General features: G+C 44.7%; 1 long non-coding RNA gene across 1 annotated transcript in view; it reads right to left on the bottom strand.

The window, feature by feature from the left end:
* LOC139355695 (uncharacterized) overlaps positions 1-18,548 on the bottom strand; it is a 46,403-nt gene extending 27,855 nt beyond the window's left edge. The window contains exons 1-2 of the long non-coding RNA XR_011606557.1: positions 18,494-18,548; positions 12,157-12,279 (exon numbers count right to left, since the gene is read on the bottom strand). This is a non-coding gene — a long non-coding RNA (uncharacterized lncRNA). The remainder of the gene's footprint in view (positions 1-12,156; positions 12,280-18,493) is intronic.
* Between the last annotated feature and the right edge of the window lie 7,907 nt (positions 18,549-26,455).

The raw sequence follows: 26,455 nt of genomic DNA, 5'->3' as shown, positions 1-26,455 counted from the left end.
TTTTGGAAATGTGTGTGACTGTATTACTTTATTAGCAGTTACTGGCCATGGATAATTAATTGTTTTCTATTGTTCCATCATTGATAGCCATCATCTACTACCACTACAGCTTACTTACCAATTGCTGGGGTAGACACCAATGTGTGTGTGAACAACTTGTACATTTTTATTGGTTGAATCCACTTCTGGTCCAACTACTCTAAATACCGATCAGTGATGTATTGACAATTGGGCATGATAATCACTCATAAGCTTAAAGTTGCGATGCACAAAGTTTACATTTTACATTGCATCTAACAGCATCTTTAAAATTTTTTTATACTCTCTGATCTTCAACAAACTGACAAAAACAAGCAATGGGGAAAGAACACCCTATTCAATAAATGGTGCTAGGAAAACTCTCTAGCCATATGCAGAAGATTGAAGCTGGACTCCTTCTTTACACCATATACAAAAATTAACTCGAGATGGATTAAAGACTGAAATATAAAACCCCAAACTATAAAAACTCTGGGAGACAAGCTAGGTATAAAAACTCTGGGAGACAAGCTAGGCAATACCATTCTGGACATGGGAACAGGCAAGGATTTCATAACGAAAATGCCAAAAGCAATTGCACCAAAAGCAAAAATTGACAAACAGGATCTGATTAAACTAAAGAGCTTCTTCACAGCAAAAGAAACTATCTACAGAGTAAACAGACAACCTAAAGAATGGGAGAAAAATTTTGCAAACTATGCATCTGACAAAGGTTTAATATCCAGCATCTACAAGGGACATACACAAATTTACAAGAAAAAAACAACCTCATTAAAAAGTGGACAAAGGACATGAACAGGCACTTTTCAAAAGAAGACATGCATGCAGCCAAGAAGCATATGAAAAAAAAGCTCAATATCACTGATCATTAGAGAAATGCAAATCAAAACCCCAATGAGATACCATCTCATACCAGTTAGAATGGCTACTCTTAAAAGGTCAAAAAATAACAGGTGTTAGGTTGCAGAAAAAAAGGAACACTTATATATTGTTGGTGGGAGAGTAGTTTAGTTCAACCATTGTGGAAAAGTGTGACAATTCCTCAGAGATCTAAAAACAGAAACACCATTTGACCCAGTAATCCCACTACTGGGTATATACCCAAAGGAATATCAATAGTTCTATCATAAAGACATACACATGCGTACGTTCACTGCAGTGCAATAGCAAAGACATGGAATCAACCTAAATGACCATCAATAGTAGATTGGATAAAGAAAATGTGGTACATATACAACATGGAATATTATGCAGCCATAAAAAGCAAGATCATGTCTTTTGCAGGAACACGGATGGAGCTGGAGGCCATTATCCTTAGCAAACTAATGCAGGAGCAGAAAACCACATACCGCATGTTCTCACTTACAAGCAGGAGCTAAATGATGAGAACACACGGACACATAGAAGGGAACAACAGACAATGGAGCCTATGAGAGGGTGAAGGATGGGAGGAGGGAGAGGATTAGGAAAAATAACTAATAGGTACTAGGCTTAATACCTGAAAATCTGTACAGTAAACCCCCATGACACAAGTTTACCTGTATAACAAACCCACACGTGTACCCTGAACTTAAAATAAAAGTTAAAGAAGAAAATGTACAATAAATGATAGTTAACCATAAAAAAGCTGGCTCTCATTAAAGGTTTCATCAAGAAAAAATTTTTAAAATTCTTCAAAATAATATCTGTTGTAAACACATTGGAATGTCATATTTCTAAGATTTTTTAAAGTTGTGATAAAACAAACTCAAAAGTTTCTTTTTAATGGATGGGAACTGAACAAATATCTCATGTGTGCAAGCAAATGTTTTCATTTTTTTCTGTGATTGGTCTACATTAGAAATACATAGGACTCAGGGATCTGGAATGAAGTGTTTAGGTTGCTACAGTGCACAGCAACCTTTGAAAAGTGTTCTTGAAGGGCCGGGTGCAGTGGCTCACACTTTGGTAGGCTGAGGTGGGTGGATCACGAGGTCGGGAATTCGAGACCAACCTGGCCAACATAGGGAAACCCCATCTCTGCTAAAAATACAAAAGCTAGCTGGGTGTGGTGGCACACGCCTGTAGTCCCAGCTACTCAGTGGGTGTTGTAGCTTGGGTTTTCTTTTTTTTTTCTTTTTGAGACCGAATCTCGTTCTGTTGCCCAGGCTGGAGTACAATGGTGTGATCCTGGCTCACTGAAACCTCAACCTCCCAGGTTCAAACGATTCTCCTATCTCAGCCTCCCGAGCAGCTGGGATTACAGCCTCATGCCACCACGCCTGGCTGATTTTTTGTATTTTAATAGAGACGGGGGTTCGCCATGTTGCCTAGGCTGGTCTCGAACTCCTGAGCCCAGGCGATCCACCTGCCTTGGCCTCCCAAAGTGTTAGGATTACAGGCGTGAGCCACTGTGCCCAGCCTGTAGTTTGGGTTTTCTACGAGTTAGATCCTGAGACAGAGTTTAATGACCAGGATGTCTGTTAAAGAGGGCCCTTGGGATCAAGGGTATAGGAGAAAAGAGGCTGAGCCTGGTTGCAGGCACCACAACCTCAGGAGACCCTATGGAGCCATCTAGGGCTGAAACGGCCTGTCAGAGTTGTCCCCACTTAGGCTGAAATGGCTGGGCCTTCATATGTCCTCCTTTATCAGTCACTCGACATGAGCCACCTCAGGTGATGACCTTGGGTGTGACGCTGGGTGAAGTGGTCCTGCAGCTGAGGCAGACCATGGAGGGGATGACAGCTGGAGGTTGTCTACTCAAAGCTTTCTCAGCAGTGGGGACAATAGGTCCTTTCTTTAAGGTGATCTGGGCTGTGCGTCATTGGGTCCAATGTGGGGCACTGGGGCTTTGAAACTAGAGACTGACTAGGAGGGTGCTTAGTCCATTCGGGCTGCCATAACAAAACACTTTAGACTGGGCAACTTGTGAACAGCAGAAATTTATTAGTCACAGTTCTGGGGCTTGGAAAGTCCAAAATCAAGGTGCCATCATATTCAGTGTCTGGTGAGGGCTTATTCCTCATCGGTGGTGCCTTCTTGCTGTGTCCTGACATGGTGGAAGGGCAAAAGGGACAAGGCAACTCTAATATCCAGGGATAAGGGCACCATCTCAATCACAAAGGCTCCACCCTCATGACCTACTCACTTCCCAAAGGCCCCACCTCCTAATACTGTCACCTTGTGCGTTAGGTTTCAATATGTGAATTTTGAGGTGGACAAACATTCAGACCATAGCAGAGGGTTGCACGGGACAGTTCCTCAGTAGTAGGAATGTCTAAGAAAGCATTAAGAACTGAAGAGATTAGTCCCAGCTACTTGGATCACTTGAGCTTAGGAGTTGGAGGCTGCAGTGAGCTACGATCAGACTCCTGCACTCCAGCTTGGGCAACAGAGAGAGACCCTGCCTCAAAACAATAGAAAAGAACTGAAGAGATTAATGTTCAATTTTAGACTATTTGTGGCGTCCCATAAAACATTGAGCCCACCATACTTCATGTTCCTCTGGCATGTCCTTCACACAACCATGAGTTGGTGGTACCTTGAGGACTGACGGCATGGAGGCAGTGATGAGTTGGATGAGATGGTGCAGAATAGGACAGCACAGAGAAGGCAAAATGCAAAGCAGAGCTCCTGCTTCTAAGCCCTGTAAGCCACAAGTGACTAGGAGAAACTTCAGGCCACTGCATCACCTCTCATTCCCACTCCAAGAATCCCTGCAGATGTTGGGATGGACACTTGGTTTTATAATATATGCCTTAGTTAGTCAGGCTATTATAACAAAATGCCATAAACTGGGCACCTTATAAACAACAGAAATTTATTTCTCACAGTTTTGGAGGCTGGAAGTCTAAGATCAAGGTGCCAGCAGGGCCTCCTTTCTGGTCTTCCTGTGTCCCCTTCTGTGTCCTCACCTGGTGGAAGGGCCAAGGCAGCTCTCTGGGGCCTCTTTTATAAGGCCACTAATCTCATTAATGAAGGCTCCGTCCTAATGACCTAGTCACCTCTCCAAGGCCTCCCCTCCTAACACCATCACATTGATGACTAGGTTTCAATATACGAATTTGGAGGGAACACAAACACCCAGACCATGATATTCTACCCTCAGCTCTCCAAAATGTGTGTCCTTTTTGCATACAAAATGCATTCATTCCACCGCAATAACTCCCAAAGTCTTAACTTGTTCGGCTTCAACTTTAAAGTCTAAGACCAAAGACTCATCTAAATATTATCTGAATCAGATATGGTGAGACTCAAGGTATGAGTCATTCTGAGGTAAATTGCCCTATAGTTGTGAACCTGTGAAATCAAGCAAGTTATGTGTTTCAAAATACAATGGTGGAACTGTCTCAAAAAAAAAAAAAAGTGGGGACTTTGGGACCACGCACCGTGGCTCACACCTGTAATCCAGGCACTTTGGGAGGCTGAGACAGGTGGATCACATAAGGTCGGGAGTTCAAGACCAGCCTGGCCAACATGGTGAAACCCCGTTGCTACTAAAAATACAAAAATTAGTTGGGCATGGTGGTGTGCACCTGTAGTCCCAGCTACTCGGGAGGCTGAGGCACGAGAATCACTTGAACCCAGGAGGTGGAGGTTCCAGTGAGCCGAGATCGCAACTTTGGGAGGTGACTGGATCATAAAGGCAGAGTCCTCATGCATGGGATCAGTACTTTTATAAGAGAGATCCCTCTTCCCCGTCCACCATGTGAGGGCACAACAAGAAGGTGCTGCCTATGAATCAGGACAAGATCCTCCCCAGACACTGATCTTGGACTTCCCAGCCTCCAGAACTGCAAGCAATAAATGTCCGTGTTTATAAGCCACCCAGTTTATGGCATTTTTGTTATAGCTGCCTGAACAGACTAAGACATCCTCTCTTCCCTTGAGCCCGTCCAGAGTTTTCTCACTCCCCAAACCCAAAACTTCTGTTCATTTCCTTGCAGAGCCAATTAAGGGAGTCTGACTCACACCTTGCCCTGGCCACACAAGCCCTCAGTTCTATTTTTTCAGATTCAAGCTGGTCCCTCGAGGTCTTTGTTAAGCAGATCATTCTGTACCCTAGGAATTCTAAGCTTGGATGTTAAAGCAGTGATATTTTGGCCCTCCTAACTTGAGGAGGAGGAAAGTGAAATAGGAGTGTCTCCATGTGACTTTCAGGCCTCCCACACCCTGTCTGAACATCAGCTTCTATTTCATCTCAGTTCCTGATTATACCCAGTCCCTGCCTTCTCAGTCAGCCAGCCCTCTCTTCTCACCCTACTCCCCACACACCTTGTTTACTCCCTGTTTGCATATGAACCTTGACACATGCTCCTCTCCCTCAGCATCTGCCTTTCCCCGCCTCCCCACTCCAGAGCTGAGCTGACCACTCTGCCTTCTTTTAGCCTCAGCCTTGCCCAAGCTCCAGAGCACATCCCAACTGAGAAAAAAAGGGCAAAAAGGACTTTCATGGCTGCAGCCCCTTAGCATGAAGAATTCTTCCTATTGCATGGATGTGTGATGTTTCAGGGTGAAGTTAGCCCCAGCTCACAGCTTTTGGGGCTGGTTTTTATCATACGTCTGAGTCCTGCAGATGAAGCTTTGCTCCTGATCCCTGTTTCCAGTTCTGCCTCTGCCCCAGCCCTGCTAGACTGGGCCAAGCCTTGTTTTTCCAGTCCCTCAGCCAGGGTGTGGGCTCCTGCTCTGCTTCCTGTAGGGAGAACTGATAGATCCCCCTTCGCTGCCTGCCTGCTGAATTCTCAAGCAGGGGTTAGTTCCTGCATCCCCCATGGCAGCAGCCTTGGAGACAGCAAGCTCCCCTGGTAGCTTGCTTCAGACCTTTGTCACATCTAATCCACATTGCATACAGCTGTCCCTAGGCTGATGTCTTCAGACTCCTTAGCTAACCCTGTGCCTCCCCTTCCAAAGTGGGCCTCCAAGAAAGAATCACAAGTGAAGGTGCTTCATCCCCTTGCACACTATTGGTGGGAATGAAAACGGATGCAGCCATTATGGGAAGCAATATGAAAGTTTCTCAAAAAATTAAAAACAGAACACCATACGATCCAGCAATCCCAATAATGAGTATCTACCCAAACGAAATGAAATCAGTATGTCAAAGAGATACATGCACTCTCATGTTGGCTGCAGCACTGTTCACAGTGGCCAAGATATGAAAGCTACCTAAGTGTCCATCAATGGATGGATGGGTAAAGAAAATGTGGTATATACACATAATGGAAAACCGTTCAGCTTTAAAAAAGGAAGAAATCCTGTTATTTGTGACAATGTGGATGAACCTAGAGGGACATTATGCTAAGTGAAATAAGCCAGGCACAGAAAGGCAAGTACTGCATGATCTCACTTAAATGGGGAGTGTAAAAAAAAATTAAATTCACAAAAGCAGAGAATAGAGGGATGGTTACCAGGGACTGGGGACAGGGAAAATGGGGAGATGGGGAGATTTGGTCAAGGGGTGCAAAGTTTCAGTTATACAGGAAGAACAGGTTCTGGAGAACTAGGGTACTGAGAGTAACTATAGTTGACAATATGGTAATGGATATTTGAAATTGGCTAGATCTTAAGTGTTCTCAAGACAAAAAAAAAGACAGAAAGTGGTAGCTATGTGTGATAGTAGATATATTAATTAGCTTGAATGTGGTGATTATTTCACAATGTGTACATATATCAAATCATCATGTTGTATACCTCAAATATACACAATTTTTAATTTGTCAATTATGCTTCAATAGTCCTAGGAGAGAAGAGGAAGGAAACTCTTGACTCTTCCTAAACTGCCTTCCTTCATTCTATTCAAAACCCACCCATTTTTCCTTGACTATTCCCATCCACAAAAATTTCTACTTCTCTGAATTCCTCTTATGCTTAAAAACTGAACCACAGTTTAGGGTTTAGTACATAATTATATCCTTCTCATATTTACTCACTGCCTTGTGTGGGTCACGTCTCACTGACTAATTTGTAAACTCATTAAGTGCAGAGGCGGCCTCTATACAATGCTGTGTTCATATTAGGCTGACTCATTCATTCATTCATTCATTAGGTATTTCAGGAACTACCATGTCTGAGGCATCACTCTAGATACAGGAGCTAAGGCTGCAAAAATAAACAGAGTCCCTGCACTCATGGTAGGAAGACAGACAATCAAATAATTACAAAAATCAATGGACAATTACCTTACTCCCGAGGGCTGCCATGGGAAACACGATGACAGTTCCTCAAAAAAATAAAAATAGAATTGCTATACGATCCAGCAATCCCACTTTACGGTAGACACCTGAAAGAATTGAGAACAGGGTCTCAAAGAGACATTTGCACACCCATGTTGACAGCAGCATTATTTCCAACAGCCGAAAGGTGAAAGCAATCCAAGTGTCCATTGATGGATGAATGGGTAAGCAAAGTCTGGTATATCATGGAATATTTAGCTTTAAAAAGAAGGAAAATTCTGACCCATGCTACAATGTGGATGGAACTTGAGGACATTATGTTTAGTAAAATAAGCCACTCACAAAACCCTAAATACTGCAAGATTCCACTTACATGAGGTCCCTAGAGGAGTCAAATTCATAGAGACAGAAAGTGGAATGGGGTTGCCAGAGGCTGGAGGAAAGGGGAAATGGGAGTTGGTGTTTAACGGGTGCAGAGTGCCAATTCTGCAGTAAGCAAGGAGGTCTGGAAATAGACGATGGTGATCGTTGTACAACAATGTGAATGTACTGAGGACTGCTGAATTGTATACTTAAAAAAATGGTTAAGATTGTAAATTCTATGCTAAGTATATTTTACCACAATGAAAAATAATTTCAGAATAATAAACAAAATTAAACCAGAGCAACAAAGGTCAAGAAAGGCTGTCCAGAGGAAGCAACGGCTGGGTTGAGTTCTGAGGACAGAGTGAGGGCTGATGAGGTTAGTAGGAGCTCTGCCCTTCCCCACCCCTGAGTGTATCAGCTTACACAAATCACTGAGCTGGCAACCCACCCTGAACCACCTGGCCCAGGCCAGTGCTTGCAGGCAGATGTTCCTCCCCAGGGATGGAGCTCATTCTGTAGCCCTCTGCACTGGGGCTAAAGAACCATGTTTGGGAGTAGAAGCCTTCCACTACTATATCCTGTACTGAATGCCCTTGATACATGAATGACGCTTCAGGTTTCATGCTATTTTGTTTTCCAAGGGCTAAACCAGCCTATCTAAAACCCTAGTATTCATCCCAAGATTCATCGGAGGAGATTGTCATAGGCAGATTTCTAGGTCCTGAGCCTACATCCCATTCCGATCCAATAGGCTTGGCATGAGGCCTGGACATAGATATCGTAAGTAAGTTACCTCCTCCAAGTGATTTTAAAGCCAACCTTTCAGAGACTACACATTTGTGAGATTCTGAAATGGGTCTTCATTGATTTGGTAAGCTTTAAACTTCTGGCTTAGAGCACTGCTATTATTTTGATTAATTTGCCACTTCTTTGTAGGGTTGGGAACTGAAGAATTCATTTCAGAATGACCTCACCATCTGAAGAAAATAAACAGTACAGGTAAAGACACCTATCTGCATGATGCCTATATCTCAAACTACTTTACAGACAAAATTACCTCTACAACTTTCTGGGAAACAAGGAAGCAGAGTTGCCTTTCAGTATCCACGAGGGACCATTCCAGGAATCCCTGCAGATACCAAAATTTGAGGATGCTCAAATCCCTGATATCAGGTGGCATAGTATTTGCATATAATCTACACACATCCTCCTGTATACTTTAAATCATCTCTAGATTTTTCATAATACATAATACAACATAAATGCCATGTGTATACTTGTTGTGCTATGTTGTTTAGGGAATAATAATTAATAAGTCTGTACATGTTCAGTACAGACACAATTTTTTTTTCCAAAGAGTTTTGATCTGTGGTTGGTCAAGTCCAGAAATGCAGAATCCACAGAGGGCTGGCTCTAATGCCCCATTCTATAAATAGATGAGTGAAGGCAGGCACAGGCAGTAATACAAGTTATCTAAAAGACAGGACTGTGGCCAGGGGTGGTGGCTCACGCCTGTAATCCCAACACTTTGGGAGGCTGAGGCGGGCGGATCACTTGAAGCCAGGAGTTCAAGACCAGCCTGGCCATCATGATGAAACCCCATCTCTACTAAAAATACAAAAATTAACCAGGCAGGGTGGCACACATCTGTAATCCCAGCTATTTGGGAGGCTGAAGCAGAGAATCGCTTCAACCTGGGAGGCAGAGGCTTGCAGTGAGCCAAGAATGCAGTGCACCACTGCACTCCAGCCTAGGTGACAGAGTGAGACTCTGTCTCAAAAAAATAAAAAAATTAAAAATTAATAAATAAATAAAAGACAGGACTGTGACAAGAACTCTGCCTCTCAACCTGCCTTTCTATGTATCAGAGTTGTTTCAGCCCACCAGCTCTGCGGGTCCTTAATTCTCTAGAAGCAAGGCTGTCAAAGCCACTTGGTTCAAGCGTGCACAGGATCTGTTTACTGGCTTGTTAGCCCGAGCTATTAAAATGTGTTCCTGGAAACCATTATTAAGTGAAAGAGGGCGTATTTCGCACTCCATCACCCTGAAATCATTATATTCCATACCACCCTGCAATGACGATCACAGCTGGCCCGTGACCCTGCACGGTTCTAAGGGGGAAATCTTGCTGAGTCAGCTAAGGAAGATTACTCACTGTTCTGTGTGGTTGCACTGCGAGCTAAACTTAACAGAATCGTATCTCTTTGAAAACAGGTAACATGTATACAGTAATCATGTATTATTAAATAGCATGTTTGTTTTATAAACCCATGCACACCAATCATGGCAGGTAGCGGTCCAATTGCCCCTCTCTGCTACTGTATGACACTGTCCATTTCACTAGGGCTCTAGATGGGACTGGATATGGGTGTAACGAGCATCTGTGCAGACTTTGGAACAAAGAGCATTCTGTTCCTAAGCAGGGGCTATTGCTTCTTTTGTTCTTTGGGTTTTTTTCTAGATCTTTTACCTTTGCAGAAAACCAATTGTCCAGACTTGTTTAATTTCTACGATTTCTAACACTTTCTAAAACATTCACTGGCTTGACCGCTCAATCCTTACTGTTTCATTCATTGGTGTCTTATCTCTCCCACATGTAAAAATCACCCCACGCCTGAGGAACTTGTGACTTTTTAATAATTTTATGATACAAGATAGGATGATGGTCTGGAAAACATGTCTAATCGCTCTTGAAGTCTGATTAACTTGTGTTGGAATCCCAGTTCTGTCAGCTGGGCTGCTTCCATCCACAAATAACAGAAACAGTAAATCAAATCCTTAAAAATAACAAGTATGTTTGCCTGTTCTCAGGACAAGAAATCCAGAGGTAGGCTGGCTCCAGGTAGTTCATTAGTGCAGCGCCTCAATGATATCATCAATAGTTCAAGTTCTTTCCATCTTTCTATCCAACCCGAGGCACGCATCCAGACTCAACATCCAACAGAAGAAAAGACTAGTAACATCTTGAGCCTAGTTTTCTTTATCTGCAAAATCGTTTTAACATGTGTGTGTACTTGACGCAGCTGTTGTAGGAATTCAGCAAGCCCTAAGCAGAGCACATGGCCTGGAGCAGATGCTCAGTATGTGAGGATTGAATGAGATCCGACAGAGCCTTGCAGAAGATGTTATCTGAGTAAGTGTCTGGGCCCTGGAATTCTCCCACTTGGATTTAAAACCTGACACCAGGCCAGCGGGGGCTCAAGCCAGTAATCCCAGCACTTTGAGAGGCCGAGGCGGGTGGATCCCTTCAGGTCAGGAGTTCGAGACCAGCCTGGCCAACATGATGAAACCCCGTCTCTACTAAAAATACAAAAATTAGCCGGGCATGGTGGCAGGCCCCTGTAATCCCAGCCATTTGGGAGGCTGAGGAAGGAGAATCGCTTGAATCCAGGAGGCGAAGGTTGCAGTGAGCCGAGATGGCACCACTGCACTTCGTCCTGGGTGACAGAGCAAAATTCCAGCTAAAAACATAAAAAATAAAAATCTGATATGGCCACTTACCAGCTGAGTGAGTTGGATAGATACATTTACATATATTTCTAGGCCTGTTTCTTCATCTACAGCATGAAGACAATAACAGCACCTAACTTAAAGCGTTTGGAGGAAGTTAAACACAGTGATGTCTGCAAAATGATCTGTGACACTGAGCCTGCTACCTGGGGGACTGCTCAGTAAAGAGGAGCAATTATTTTGATTATGACGATAAGCAGGAGAGCAAAGGGGGGCCATAGCTTGGTGATATAAGTCGAATTTACTGGGTCCTAAAGATGCACTTGGAGAGGGAGTCTCACTCGCCTACCAAAGTGAAGGTCTCTAAACCAGGCACCCGGGTTCATGCACCTGGCTCACCAATAGTCTGGCTTACCCAGCAACTCGGGCGGCTGAGATGGGAGGATGGTTTGAGCCCAGGAGCTCAAGGCCAGCCTAAGCAACATAGCAAGACGACAACAACAACAACAACTCTGCTGGTGGGATAAGCAGGTAAAGTGAGACCAGGGCTTTAGTAAAGCCTTCAGTTACCCAGGGGAAGATGAAGCCTGAGTTGCGGTAATGAATCCGGGAGGCCTCTGCTGGAATCTTGTCAGGGCGTTACAGCTGCCTTTGCTCCAAGGCAAGGCGCCGGCAGCAGGGCAGGCCAGGGCAGGCCAGGGCAGGCCAGGGCCGGGCCCCGGAGCACCGTAGGTAGCAGTGTGCGAGCAGCAGCGACAGCGGGAGCCTGGCGTGGCGCCCCCACGTCCAGACCAGACCCTGGAGCAGTTCCACGCCAAAGGCTCCGGGCACTTGGGAAGCAGGTCCTGCGGCCAACCAGGAAGCCTCCCCTTCTCCCGCCGCTCTACCCGCCATGCAGGAAGCGAAGCGCGGGTTTCTACAGGCTCCTTTCCCATGAAAAGGCTGCGTGAAAAGCCTCAGCTGAGTCCAACGACCTCGTGACCTGAATGGTAACCCCGCTCAGAATGGATTCTAGAATTTGCTATTACTCTAACTGATTCCATGGTCAGCCTCCCATTCCACCAGTGAGGCGCTTAAAGGAAGGGTCAAATGGCTTCAGGGACTCACAGGCTGACTTTGTTATTCACAGAGAAGTAAATGTTTTGCTCACCCAGAAGACGATGATTCTAGGCTTGGGTGGGTCTGTGTTCCCACTCGAGGAGGGCACTCCACCGATTCTCTCCTCTGGCACCTCCGAAAAGCAGTTATTTTCAGAGGCAAAAGTGCGGGCTGCCTGGAACACACATTAACAAATAGTTTGAGGAAGGCATAGTGCTAAAGATGTCGGCACCACAAAACCAGGCCTGTGGCTACAGTTTTATAAGGGCACAATGGAGTCGAAAGTCCCAGGTTCAAATCCTGGGTCTCCACTTAGGCTAGAGTAACTTCCCCAGCTCGTTGGACGTGCAATCATTTTTGTCTACAAAATGCCATTCCACATCCTACCCCAAGAGTATAATTTTAAAAAATGACCAGCCATTGAGGAGCTGAGGCAAAAGAAACAAAAAGTCATCAATAGTGATACCTCGTCTTTATTTAAAATTTTGAGGGGGCTGGATGATGATAAATTACTTAATAGGTACAATGTACATTATTTGGGTGATGCATACCCTAAAAGCCCTGACTTGACCACTACACAATCTATTCATGTAACAAAATTGCACTTCTACCCCATAACTTTATACGAATAAAAATGAAATAAGATGTTGGTAATTTTCTCATCATTAACTTTTTGCATTTTTTATTATCTTAAATATTGGATTGAATATTATTCATCTTGATTACTGAGTAAGGGTGTTTTGGGGGAGGCACCCCCTTAAATTTTGCACAAGAGGCGAGTGCCTCCATCCATCTCACCCTAATCCAGGGCCCGAGGATTAGATAAAGTAATGTATGCAAACATGCCAGGAGCTCTATAGACTTTCCACAATATTTGCCAAAGGAATGCATAGAGAATTGAGGGCTGAAGTTGGGTCGGGGGACCACATGAACACACTCTCTAGGTTGTTCGTGTATTTGACCCTTTGACACAAGCTCGTTTCATACCCCGACGGCTTTAAGTGTTCATTTCTCCATCTTTTTCCAAGGCTACATAATGAAATGTAGAAAAATGATGTTCCCTGGTTCTCCGCAGGCTGCAGTTTGCAGGCACAGTAGCAAGGATGCTTCTGCTCTGAGTTGTTTGAATTCTTTCTCCTGCTGCCCCTTTCCCACACACCTGCATGTGGGGCAGCAGGCAGACTTGATGAAACAGCTGTAGGCAGAGGGGCACAGCATGTTTTCCTGGGTGAGCACCTTGGGGCAGCTGGGGAATCCCTGAGTGTCCTGGCCTCAGGGGACCAAGGTTGGAGGGGTTCACAGAAGCTCATGGCAGACCTATGCTGGCATCTTAGTAATCCAGATATTATTATTATTATTATTATATTATTTTTTTTTTTTTTTTTTTTGAGACAGGGTCTCAGTCTGTTGCCCAGGCTGGAGTGCAGTAGTGCAATCTCAGCTCACTGCAACCTCTGCCTGCCAAGTTCAAGTGATTCTCCTGCCTCAGACTCCTGAGTAGCTGGGACTCCAGGCACGTGCCACCATGCCCAGCTAATTTTTTTGTATTTTTTGTAGAGACGGGGTTTCTTCACATTGGCCAGGCTGGTCTTGAACTCCTGACCTCAAATGATCTGTCCGCCTCGGCCTCTCAAATTGCTGAGATTACAGGCATGAGCCACCACGCCCAGCCCTGTAATTTAGATACTTCTGAAGCTTGGTCACCATCTTTCAGGGTAGGGAGAGAAAGTGGAATGACAGAGGAAAGGAAACTGATTAGCAGTGTAAAATAGACACTGAAATTCTTTACATGTCGGTTTCCTTTTTGGAAAATGAAATGCCGTTCGGAAGATTTCATTTTTTTAAAAAAAATGACTCCAATCTTATGTTTAACCTAGAAAAAGTATTTAGAGCTTAGCAGTTTAAAAAAATAACTCCTTGATATGTAACGTTTTATAAATGAGCTGTCTGTTGAACAGAATTGGTCTTAGAGTACGACGACATAAAGTAGAATGGATGGCGTGTTTGCTTATTTCTGAGAGTTTAATTGAATTCGACTACTGGGTTGGTAAGGACCTGCTTAAAACAGCTCCCACTTCAACTCCTCAAGTCATCTCTTCCTTCTATTCTTGTCCCTTTATTCTCTACACTTCCCCTCTAGGAAAAAGGAACAAATCAATCACTGAGTCCTTCCTATGTGCCAAGTCCTCTGTTAGGGTTTCCCATGTGTTACCTAATTCTATGCTCAAAGGATGCTATGAAGTAGACAGTCTCATCGTCATTTGAAGGATGAAGGCACAGTCCACTTCACCCGGAATCTAATGGCTGCACCAGGGCTTAGCCAGGCCTTCTGGTCTTTCCCCAGCCCAGTCCCTCACCCCAACCACCATTTCAAATGCTGGTTTCAATTCTGCCATGGTAAATAATTAGATTAGTAGATAATAGGCATCCTACAAAATGTTATGACACCCAAATGCTTCTTATGTTATTAATCTCCATCTATTTTGTTTGAAAAGTAAGAGGTTTCATATTTTGTATGAAAGGTAACATTAATTCCCTGTGCTCCAAATGAGAGAACAGAAGTGTCTTGAGATGAGCACTGTCTGTAATCATTAACTGGATGAATACAGGTCCCAATCCTGACAAGAACCCTGTTCCTCATCCAGCAGACCCCGCTGCATAGAGGGCTCCCCCTTTCTTTGGGGCTGCTACCCCTTTCTTTGAGGCTGCTTCCCTTGAACAAGGTGAAATGCTCTGCATCCATGGCAAGCAGAGAATATCAAAGGACCAAGCACACAATGTTCGGTGATCAATTTCAGGGATAGCAAGCATCTGTTTGCAGTTCAGAGGGCAGATTTAACAGAAGCTCTGTGCACGTGTCAGGAAAGGCACAGAGAGAGGGAGGGAGAGGTGTGAGAAGGGAACAGAACATTTGAGAAAAAGAGCATGAGTGTGTAGGTGGAAGAATGACACCATTTCTTCTTTCGTTTTGGCCTGGGATGAAAAACACGGCGTCATCACTTCTGTTTCCCTCAATGTAAGATGTGAAGACACTAATGACAGTTCCTGCGTAGGGTAGGAGAAACACAGAAGGGAAAAACAGCTATGTGCCTTCTCCAGAATGGAAGGTGTGAGAGACCCTGCAATTTGCCTGCCTTAAACATCCATCTGCCCTTCCTTCTTTGTATCAGAACCCCAATTTTTAGCTGAGTAAGTTCCTGCCTAGCTGAAACACTTCCTTTCACAGACTTCCTTGTATAAGGTGTGGACATATGTTCAATTTCTCACCAAAGAGATGTCAGTAGGAAGATCTGGGACTTAGGAAAGTCTATTTAAAAGGGAATGGAAGCTCATCTCATCTCCCCATTCCTCTATTTGCTGTCTTGAACACAGATGTGATGGCTGGAGCACTAGCAGTCACCATGGGCCATGAGGCCATCCCAGAGGTAGAGTTGGGAGGACCCTCTAATGTCTTTGTGAAACTGTCACACCAGCCCTACAATGCCTAACTTTAATCTTTTACATGACAAATAGAATTTTCTCTTATCTAAGAAATATAGGGGGCTAAGGGGAGAAATGTTTCCACTATATGCAAATGAATGTAATCCTAAATGATAGATAATTTATTTACTTATTTAGAGACAGAGTCTCTCTCTGTTGCCCAGGCTGGAATGCAGTGGTGCAATCTTGGCTCACTGCAACCTCCGCCTCCCAGGTGCAAGCAATTCTCCTGCCTCAGCCTTCCAAGTAGCTGGGACTACAGGTGTGCACCACCATGCCCAGCTAATTATTGTATTTTTAGTAGAGACGGGGTTTCACCATGTTGGCCAGGCTGGTCTCAAACTCCTAGCCTCAAGCGATCCACCTGCCTTGGCCTCCCAAAGTGCTGGGATTATAGGTGTGAGCCACCACGCCTGGCTGCTAACTGATAGAGAATTTCTGCTGAAACAACATAATCCCATTTGGCTAGGAAACTTTCTTTTCCCAATGCATAGAAAGATACCATGGCCAGAAGAAGAAAAGGTTGCATTTCACCTTTCTCGCATTATTAAAATGCCCCTTCCATTTCAGAGGCCAGAGTAACTGTATTGACTGACTATATATTTCCTATGCATTATTCATGTGCCAGGCACAGGAAGGACTCTGCCCAGAGAAGTCCCTCCCCGCTTGTTTCACAATAACTTAATAAACTAAGTCAAGGCATCAACAGCTTTTCAGAAGGCACCCAGTGCCTCCCCAGCACCGCAAAAGAGAACTGAATTCTAGAGACAACTGATTATTGATTCAAGAGACAACTGATTATAGTTGTCACTGACCCTGGTGGGAGGGTTAAGTGATATTAATATACCCCAAGATGTCATGTACTTTCCTCTTTTAAACTTAAGGCTAACCTGGCAATCGATGTTATTGTCCTCAATTTATGCATGTATGAACTGGAACACAGAGAGATAGACCTGCTTGCATTTAGACAGCCAGCCAGTGAATCTCTAGGATACAGTAGATGTTTGCTAAATATATGTTGAATAAATGAATAAAAAACCACGGTGTTTCCACTGCCTTGCCGAGCATAAATGTAAAAGACTAAAACATATGTTTAAAAAAAATAAAAAAATAAGCTGACACATGGAACATTCCTCTTCCCAAGTATCTTTGGCATGAATGAATGAGAATGGCTGTAGGTGTTGTTGCCCTGGAAGGATGAGGATGGTTTATCTGCTCTGGACTTCACGCAAACAGCTTTATCAATCAACCCACTAACCAGTCTTTTAGATCATACCACATTGCTCAGGTTCTTCCTGTGATCCATGAACTGCAGCCTAGCCATGGTACCAGAGAGAAAGAATAAGACACACTTCTGCTTTCAAGGGTTTGCCAGCAAGAACAGAGGCTCCACTGTGGATACTCTGGGTTTTAGATATGACTCTGCTACCAGGCATGTGACCTTAAGTAAGTCACTCAATCACTCAGCCTCAAATGCTTTAACTGTAAGTTAGGGTTTTATGCAACAAATAGAAGCCAGCACAGTGGCATGTGCCCATAGCCCCAACTATTCAGGAGGCCAAGGCAGGAGGATCGCTTGAGCCCAAGAGCTTGAGGCTGCAGTGAGCTATGATTGTGCTGCTGCACTCCAGCCTCTGCAACAGAGTGCAACCTTGTCTCTTAAAAATAACAATAAATAAGAATAAATAAATAAATAGAGACTACGGATTATGCTAACCATGGAGGATGCAGAGAGAAAAGACATAATACTTGTCCTTAAGGATCTGAGTCCAGTGAGGTAGTCTATAGATGAACAAGATATAATGGTGTGGTTATCTGGTAACATGCTGTTCTGCCTCTGAAATCCCTAATTTGGGATGCATAAAAAGTACTCCAACATGGCTCAGAGGAAGAGGTGCAGGAGCTTCTCTCCATCCTACCTGCACCCCTGTCTGCTGGATATCCAGTCCTCCAGCCCCCCCGCTTTTTTTTTTATTTTTTGAGACAGAGTCTCATTCTGTCGCCCAGGCTGGAGTGCAGTGGTACAGTCGCAGCTCACTGCAACCTCCGCCTCCCGGGTTCAAGCGATTCTCGTGCCTCAGCCTCCCAAGTAGCTGGGATTACAGGCGCCCACCACCACACCTGGCTAATTTTTGTACTTTTTGTAGAGACAGGGTTTCACCATGTTGACCAGGCTGGCCTCAAACTCCTAGCCTCAAGGGATCCACCTGCCTCGGCCTCCCAGAGCGCTGGGGTGACAGGTGTGAGTCACTGTACCCAGCCAGGAACGTCTGACTCTCCTGGCATCGCAAGGCAGTGTCCCCTCCAGAGGCCCTAAGGCTCTTGGCTCTTAGCGGTGGCCCCAGCATGGTCCCACTTCCCACCCACCCTCCCCCGCCCCATCTCCAGCACTTCCTAGGCCACGAGTGCTCAGGAACAGAAACCAGATCCCTGTCAGAGCCAGTGTCCCCTCCCCTGCTCCCGTTCCCGTAAACCCTCATGAGTCCTCCCATAGCATCGTCAGTCCTCCCTCCCCAGAGGCCTAATTTTACTTCTTTTTTCAAATGGTAGGTTTCCAAGGCCTACAGCAAAAGACATTAGGACAAAATCCAAGACTTCCGTAATACAAAATGGAGAATCCAGATTTTAAAGACAGATGGTCTTCCTTCCCAACAAGGGAAAGAGAACAATTTTACTTGGATTGGCAGAGTACCAGTCAAGACGCGCCACGGTAGGTAACATTCCAGCTAAACTCTGAGGATGACGAGCTATCCTCAGACAATAAACGATATTTTGAGCATTTCCAGCACTACGTGCCAGGCAGGCACAGCACTAAACACTTTACAGCTCAGCTCGTTAATCCTCCTCAGACAATGCCACAATAGAATCTAGAATCCACTGCATTTTACAGATGAAAAACATAGAGGTACCGAGAGTGATGTGACTTTCCGTAGGTTTAGTTGATTTGAGTCCAGCCCATTGGCCTCCAGGGCCCACAATTCTAACTGCTCTTCTCTGAGCCTTATTCGTGGCTTTGAGGATCACACCAGATGTTCTTTCCTTGGCTTACAATGCCCCTTAGTCTAAGCAGCTCCTACTCACTCCTGGGTTTCCACTTGTATTAGTCAGCTGGGGCTGCCGATGCAAAATGCCACAGACTGCAGGCCTTAAACACCAGAAATGTATTTTCTCATAATTCTGGAGTCTGGAAGTCCAAGATCCAGGTGTCAGCAGAATTGGTTTCTCCTGAGCCTCTCTCCTTGGCTTGTTGACAGCTGTTTTGCCACATATCCTCACATGGTCGTCCTTCTGTGCGTGTGCCTTGCTGGTGCTCTCTTGTGTGGCCAAATTTCTTGTTCTTCTAAGGACACCAGTCAGATTCCACTAGGGCCCACCTAACGGCCTCCTTTTACCTTCGTCAGCTTTTTAAAGTCTCTATCTTCAAGTACGATCACATTCCGAGATACTGGGGATTAGGATTTCGACACACATTTTAGGAGGGAGGACCTGCCCAAAACACAGGTTAAATCTCATTTCTCAAGATAAACATGACCTCCTGGATGAGGTTAGGTTGTTTTGTTTTTTTTTTTTTTTTTCCCTTAGCACCAGTGTGTCTCTCTGTTGCCCAGGCTGGAGTATAGTAGTGAGATCATAGTTCACTGCAGCCTCAAACTCCTGGGCTCAAACAATTCTCCCACCTCAGCCTCCCAAGTAGCTGACATTACAGGTGGGCACCACCACACCCAGCTAATTTTTAAATTTTTTTAAATGTGGGGTCTCACTATGTTGCCCAGGCTGGTTGCAAACTCCTGGGCTCAAATGATCCTCCTGCCTTGGCATCTCAAAGTGCTGGGATTACAGGCATGAGCCACCACACCCAGCTGCTTCCTCTTATTAAATGCCCCCATAGTGCCCCATACATGTTCCTCTAGCATTTAGAACTACTATGATTAGTATTTAAATAACTATTTGTTTGATGTCATCTCACCTGAGAGATGTAAGTGCCATGGGGGAGGGATCATGTCTGTCTTGTTCTCTTGATGCCCCCTGTTTCCCGGCACAGTGCTTGGCAGCTGATGGGCACTGTCTTAGCTCAGGCTGCTATAGCAAAAATGCCATAGACCGGGTGGTTTTAACAAAAAACATTTATCTCTCATGGTTCTGGAGGCTGGGAAGTCCAAAATCTAGATGCTGGCAGATTCAACATCTGGTGAGGGCCTGCTTCTTGGTTTTCAGAACGCTGACTTCTTGCTGGTGTGCTCATGGTAGAGAGCAGAGAGAAAGGAAGCAAGCTCTCATATGTCTCTCCTCCTCCTCCTCCTCCTCCTGCTCCTCCTCTCCTTCTTCTTCCTCCTCCTCCTCCTTCTTCTTCCTCCTACTCCTCCTCTTCTCCCTCCTCCTCTCCTTCTTCTTCTTCTTTTTCTTTTTAGGGACAGGGTCTCACCCTGTCTGTCACCCAGACTGGAGTGCAGTGCAACGATCATAGCTCACTGCAACCTCAAACTCCTGGGCTCCAGAGATCCTCCCACCTCAGCCTCTCAAGTTGCAGGGACCACAGGCATGCACCACCACTCTGGGCTAATTTTTAAAATTTCTTACAGAGACAGAAACCTCACTATGTTTCCCAGGCTGGTCATGAACTTCTGGGTTTAAGCAATCCTCTTGCCTCAGCCTCCCAAACTGCTGGGATTATAGGTGCAAGTCACTGCATCCAGCTTTGTGACTCTCCTTTTTTTTTTTAATGTTTATTTTAGGTTTGGGAGTTCATGTGAAGGTTACATAGGTTAACTCATGTCATGAGGTTTGTTGTACAGATTATTTCTTCACCCAGTTATTAAGCCCAGTACCCTATAGTTATCTTTTCTGTTCTTCTCCCTCCACCCTCCCTCCACCCTCGAATAGACCCCAGTGTCTGTTGTTTCTTTGTGTTCATAAATTCTCATCATTTAGCTCTAAGTGTCTCTTCTTATAAGGGTGGTAATATGATGAGTGCTCCACCCTGATGACATAATCACCCCAAAGTCCCCCCTTCTAATACCATCACATGGAAGATTCAACATATGAATTTGGGAGGGACACAGCCCAGATCAGGTACTCAATTTTTAAATAGAGTGTGGAATAAGTTAAAATACTTTTTTCAATTGCAAAGCATCATGAAACCACTAGTTATTATTAGGATCTTTTTTTTTCTTTTTGTTTTTTTTTTGTTTTTATTTTTATTTTTTTTTTTTTGAGATGGAAGCTTGCTCTGCCACCCAGGCTAGAGTGCAGTGGTGTGATCTCAGCTCACTGCAACCTCCACCTCCCAATTCAAGCGATTCTCCTGCCTCAGCCTCCTGAGCAGCTGGGACTACAGGTGTGCACCACCACACCTGGCTAATTTTTGCACCCAGCTAATTTTAGTAGAGATGGGGTTTCACCATGTTGGCCAGGCTGGTCTCAAACTCCTGACCTAAGGTGATCCTCCTGCCTTGGCCTCCCAAAGTATTGGGATTACAGGTGTGAGCCACCATGTCTGGCCAGGGTCTTTTTTAAAATGAAAGAGTATTACCACCGGAGTCAGCTTAGGGATTATTTCATTTTCTCACGATAATGAGGAGATTGTTGCCAGCAAAGAAACCTTAAGAAAATTGACACCCTGCCACACAGCACTTTGTATTTCAGGGTGGGTAATAACCAAATAAAAGTATAAGCTTTTATTTTCTTTTAAAGCAGTGCTGGAATCAGCTCATCAGCTCATGAGAGCCTATGTTTAAATATTCAGTTATTTTTTTAAGTCAACTGTTAAACATAGACATTATTAAAACTTAAATACTATACATTTATAATTAAATACATGTTGAGAAACAAAGGAAATACTTAAAGTTGATTGCTTCCTAATTTTTTTACCACATTTGTTATGGGCTGTGTTGTGTCCCCCTCCCCTCAATTCCTATGCTGAAGCTCTGACCCCCAGTGCCTCAGAATGTGACTGTATTTGCAGAGGGGTCCATCAAGAGTTGATGAAGGTAAAATGAGGTCATTAGGGTGTAGGCCCTAATCCAATAGGATAGTATCTTCATAAGCAGAGGGAATTTGGTCACACAGAGAGACCCCCAGAGGTCCATGTGCACAGAGGGACAAGCATGTGAAGAGACAAGAAGACAGTGGCCCGGCTGGGCACGGTGGGTCAAGCCTGTAATCCCAGCACTTTGGGAGGCCAAGGCAGGCAGATCACGAGGGCAGGAGTTCAAGACCTGCCTGGCCAAGATGTTGAAACCCTGTCTCTACTAAAAATACAAAAATTAGCAGGGCATGGCGGTGCGTGCCTGTAATCCCAGCTACTGGGGAGGCTGAGGCAGGAAAATGGCTTGAACCCAGGAGGTGGAGGTTGCAGTGAGCCGAGGTCATGCCACTGCACTCCAGCCTGGGAGACAGAGCAAGACTCCGTCTCAAAAAAAAAAAAAAAAAAAAAAAAACAAGAAGACAGCGGCCATCTGCAAGCCACAGAGGCCTCAGGAGAAACCAACCCTGCTGATATCTTGATTGTCAACTTCTGGCCTCCAGAACTGTAAGCAAATAAGTTTCTGCTGTTTAAGCCAGGGGTCCCCAGCCCCTGGCCACACACCGGTACCAGTTCATGGCCTGTTAGGAACCAGGCTGCACAGCAGGAGGTGAGCAGAGGGTGGACGAGCCTTACGGCCTGAGCTCCCCGCCCCCGCCTCCTATCAGACCAGCGGTGGCATTAGATTCTCATAGGAGCGCCAACCCTATTGTGAACTGTGTGCGCGAGAGATCTAGGTTGTGTGCTCCTTATGAGAATCTAACTAATGCCTGATGATCTGTCACTGTCTCCTATCACCCCCAGATGGGACCATCTAGTTGCAGGAAAGAAAGCTCAGGGTTCCCACTGATTCTACATTATGGTGAGTTGTGTAATTATTTCATTATATACTACAACATAATAAGAATAGAAATAAAGTGCACAATAAATGTAATGTGACTCAATCATCCCGAAATCATTCTCCCAACCTTTGGTTTATGGAAAAATTGTCTTCCATTAAACCAGTCCCTGGTGCCAACAGGTTAGGGACTGCTGGTTTAAGCAACCCAGTCTGTGGTACTTTATTATGGCAGCCCTGGCAGAGTAATAAAACATTTTACTATTAGGTATACACTTGAGGCTGTGAGTCCTGCTGGATGTGTCTGGTAGAAAAACCGTGTGATGGTGAGCCACTGGGCATCTCTTCCCAAGGCTGTGCTCAGTGGCGTCACACAGGTAGCTTGAAACTCACCATGGTAGACACATTTACACCATGGAAATTGACAAACACCATAAACCAGAGCTCTTTCTCTCAGAGAGCCCAATGGGTAACATATATCAGCACAACACTACCTCTAAAGAGCCAAGGAGAGAACAGTGGGAAGGAGGGACTAATCAGAGAGAAATGTAAGAAAGGTTTTGACTTTTCTTTCACCCATTCAGTTTAGCTGACTCTGCTAGTTTCCTACCATGTATCCATCTCCCCTCCTGCTGAACAGCAACACCTAGGCTTTGTTTAGGACAGTACTGCTGTCAACTAAAAACACTTGCCTTCCCAAACTCCCTGGGAGCTGGGCATTGGGTTCTCTGTGGCTTGCAGCAGCCTAAGTGCATTTCTGAGTGCTTTATCTACACACTCCATGAAATATGAAACTGAAAACTACTGTCTCTGACAGTAGGTAATATGTAAGAGCTAGGGACAGAAAGTATTCAAAAAGAACGAGTGAGCAATGCTCTCTGGGTGTCCACAAATTGTCTTAGCCAAGTGTCCAAGACCCAGTTCTCCAGGACTGAAAAAAGGGAAAATCATAAACTTTCAAATGAATGATGAGGTAGAAGCTGGAATTTGCAGTCTGGCCTAGTAGCGTGTGCCTGTAATCCTAGCTACATGAGAGGCTGAGGCAGGAGGATCCCTCGAGCCCAGGAGTCAGAATACAATCTGTGCAACACAGTGAGACCCCATCTCTAACCAAAAAAAAAAAAAGAAAGACAGAAAGAAAAAAAAAAAAAAGAACGTTGCAATATTAATTTAAAGAAAAGAAATTCCTTAAGCCTCTTACACAACCGTAAAACCAAGGCAACATACATGTTAAGTCCTAACCAAAATATAAACCCAATAATATTTCAAACTAACACAGTAGATCCTGTTTTGCTAAACTAACACATACAAAAATAGCCTGTAGCCTGAAGTCCAGCTCTTTAATTGGCCTATATATTTTGACTTCCGTTGGGCAGAGAACCTCTGTTTACATAGTTTAGTAAACATAAAGGCATTAATAATTTCAAGACTTTGTTTGCTAGTTCAAGATAACCCGACCCCATGGCTTAGCCAAAACTCTGCCAACAGGCACTCTTCAGTGTCAATTTAATGTGGTGTCATTTGATCTCTGCAAAACAGTCTTGTTCATTTGAACATGAAGTTAACATTGCAGCTTTATTGAAATATGCACTAAATAAGTATCTAATCTAATTATTGCTGGAATTAGTTACAGAAAATTTCTTCATGGTGCAATTACTACTGCACTATAGGTAATGAACTGCTGCCAAGCTGGTGCGCTCAGCGATGGATTCCACGTAGAACATCTGATTGTTCTGCAAAGACAAGACAGATGCCCTGACCCAGGGCTTTTTGAGGGCACATGCCCGTTCTATTTTAGGACGAGTAATGGTTTCAGCCAAGCTCATCCAACCTGCAGCCCACTGGCCTCTTGCAGCCTAGGACAGCTTTGAATGCAGCTCAACACAAATTCGTAAACTTTCTTAAAACATTATGAGATTTTTTTGCAATTTTTTTGGCTCATCAGCGGTCATTAGTGTTCGTGTATTTTATGTGTGGCCCAAGACAATTCTTCTTTGAATGTGGCCCATGGAAGCCAAAAGATTGGACACTCCTGATTTAAGCCATGTCCCCTGCAGCCCCATCCCACTTTCCCTATTTGAACAACTGGAAAACTTTCATTTGTAGCTGTGACATTATTTGAGGCAGTATGTTGTGGATGGTTGAAATTGTGGCCCTAGTATCACAGTGCCTGAGTTCAAATCTTGGCACCACGTTTTACTAGCTCTGTGGTCTTTGGCAAGTTACTTACCCTCCCTGTGCCTCAATTTGCTCATCTGAAATAGGAGTATAAAACAGTATAATCTTTGAGAGTCACTGTCAGGATTGCACAACATAATAGAGGAATTTAGCGTGGCACACAGAACACACTCAGCACAAGCCTGCTGCTGCCACAGCTGCTGTCATTGTTTGTCCATTACTTGGTATGAATTCAAACACGGACACTTCTGATGTTGCAGCTCAAGCACCAGCACCTTCTGGAAGCTTTTCCTTACATATTTATTTCTGAACGGGTGGAAGTCATCGCTGTCCTCTGAGTCCAGTTGTGCCCTGTACAGTCGTCTATCATAGAATATGTAAACATTATTATTATTATTATTATTTGAGATAGGGTCTCGCTCTGCCACCCACGCTGGAGTGCAGTGGCGCGATCTCAGATCGCTGCAACCTCTGCCTCCTGGGCTCAAGTGATCCTGCCACCTCTTCCTCCCTAGTAGCTGGGACTAGAGGCGCCCACCACCACACCCGGCTAATTTTTGTGTGTTTTTGTAGAAACAAGGTTTCACCATGTTGCCAAGGCTGGTCTTGAACTACTGAGCTCAAGCAATCCACCCACCTTGGGCTCCCAAAGTGCTGGGATTATAGGTGTGAGCCACCGCACCCGGCCTATAAACATGAATGACATTTGTATGTTCGTCTCCACCACCTGGACCACAGGTTCCCACTGCCAGAGATGAGTTCTGACCAGTCTTTGTATCCCAGTTCCTGGAACACTGTCTAGCACATTAACTTTCATCAGTAAATTCTGACAGAAGAAGAGAGACAGGGAAGAAAAGAGGAAGGAAGGAAGGAAGGAAGGAAGGAAGGAAGGAAGGAAGGAAGGAAGGAAGGAAGGAAGGAAGGAAGGAAGGAAGGAAGGAAAGGGGGTGAGGGAGGGAGGGAGGGAGGGAGGGAGGGAGGGAAGGAATAGAGGGCCTCCAGCCTTTCCCAGGAGATTTGTATTTCAAGGGAATCTGAACCTTATAAATCAAGCTTGCAGACTAGCAGGCTGCCTCTAACACGAAGGGACCATTTGTGGTGAAGTAGGAGCAGTATCCGCCTGCTGGAGTCTGCTCCCACTGGCTCCCAAGAGCTGATTATGCATGACTCTTCCCAAGCCCACATTCAGAGCCAGGGTTGGGAAGTCTGAAATTGACGGTGGTCAGGGGACATTTACACCACGGAAACATTTCTGAGAGCCAGCTGTTCAGCACTTCCCAGCACACCACGGGCAACAAGGCTTCTCTGTGACTCTGAAAGCAGTGAAATTTTGCATACTGAGTGGTAGAAAACTGTGGGGCACAGAGGGGATCTGAAAGCAGAGGCCCCATCTGCCCACAGCAGAGGCCAGTCTGGGTGGGCGCCAGGCCTCTGTGCATATGCGACATCCTGGCCCTGGTCACGTCTCTTGGGCCGCACCTTTATCATCCTCATCGAAGTCATCACGGAAGCATCCATGGAGATGTTTATCTTGTGATTGCCAATTGTTTCTAATCTATTAAAAGTCAACTAAATAAAACTCATGATGTTAATGACTTAATAGTCATAAACTCAAACAATGGAACGAACTATTTGCTTAATATTTTTATGAGAGAATGTGCACGTGACCTTGCAGCTTGGTGCCAGTTACATTTCTATTTACATAGAGACTGGGGACAATTAGAACATTTATCTCACTTAGTCACTGGTCACTCCTGTCCCCTACTTTCCCCTCCCTCTTCCCAAAAGAAATGAAAAAACGTTTTCATTATAAACTGATATCTGTTGGTGAAA

Source organism: Macaca nemestrina, chromosome 8 (genome assembly GCF_043159975.1).
Source record: "Macaca nemestrina isolate mMacNem1 chromosome 8, mMacNem.hap1, whole genome shotgun sequence".
Taxonomy (NCBI): Eukaryota; Metazoa; Chordata; class Mammalia; order Primates; family Cercopithecidae; genus Macaca; species Macaca nemestrina.
This window is presented reverse-complemented; position numbering and strand designations above follow the sequence as displayed.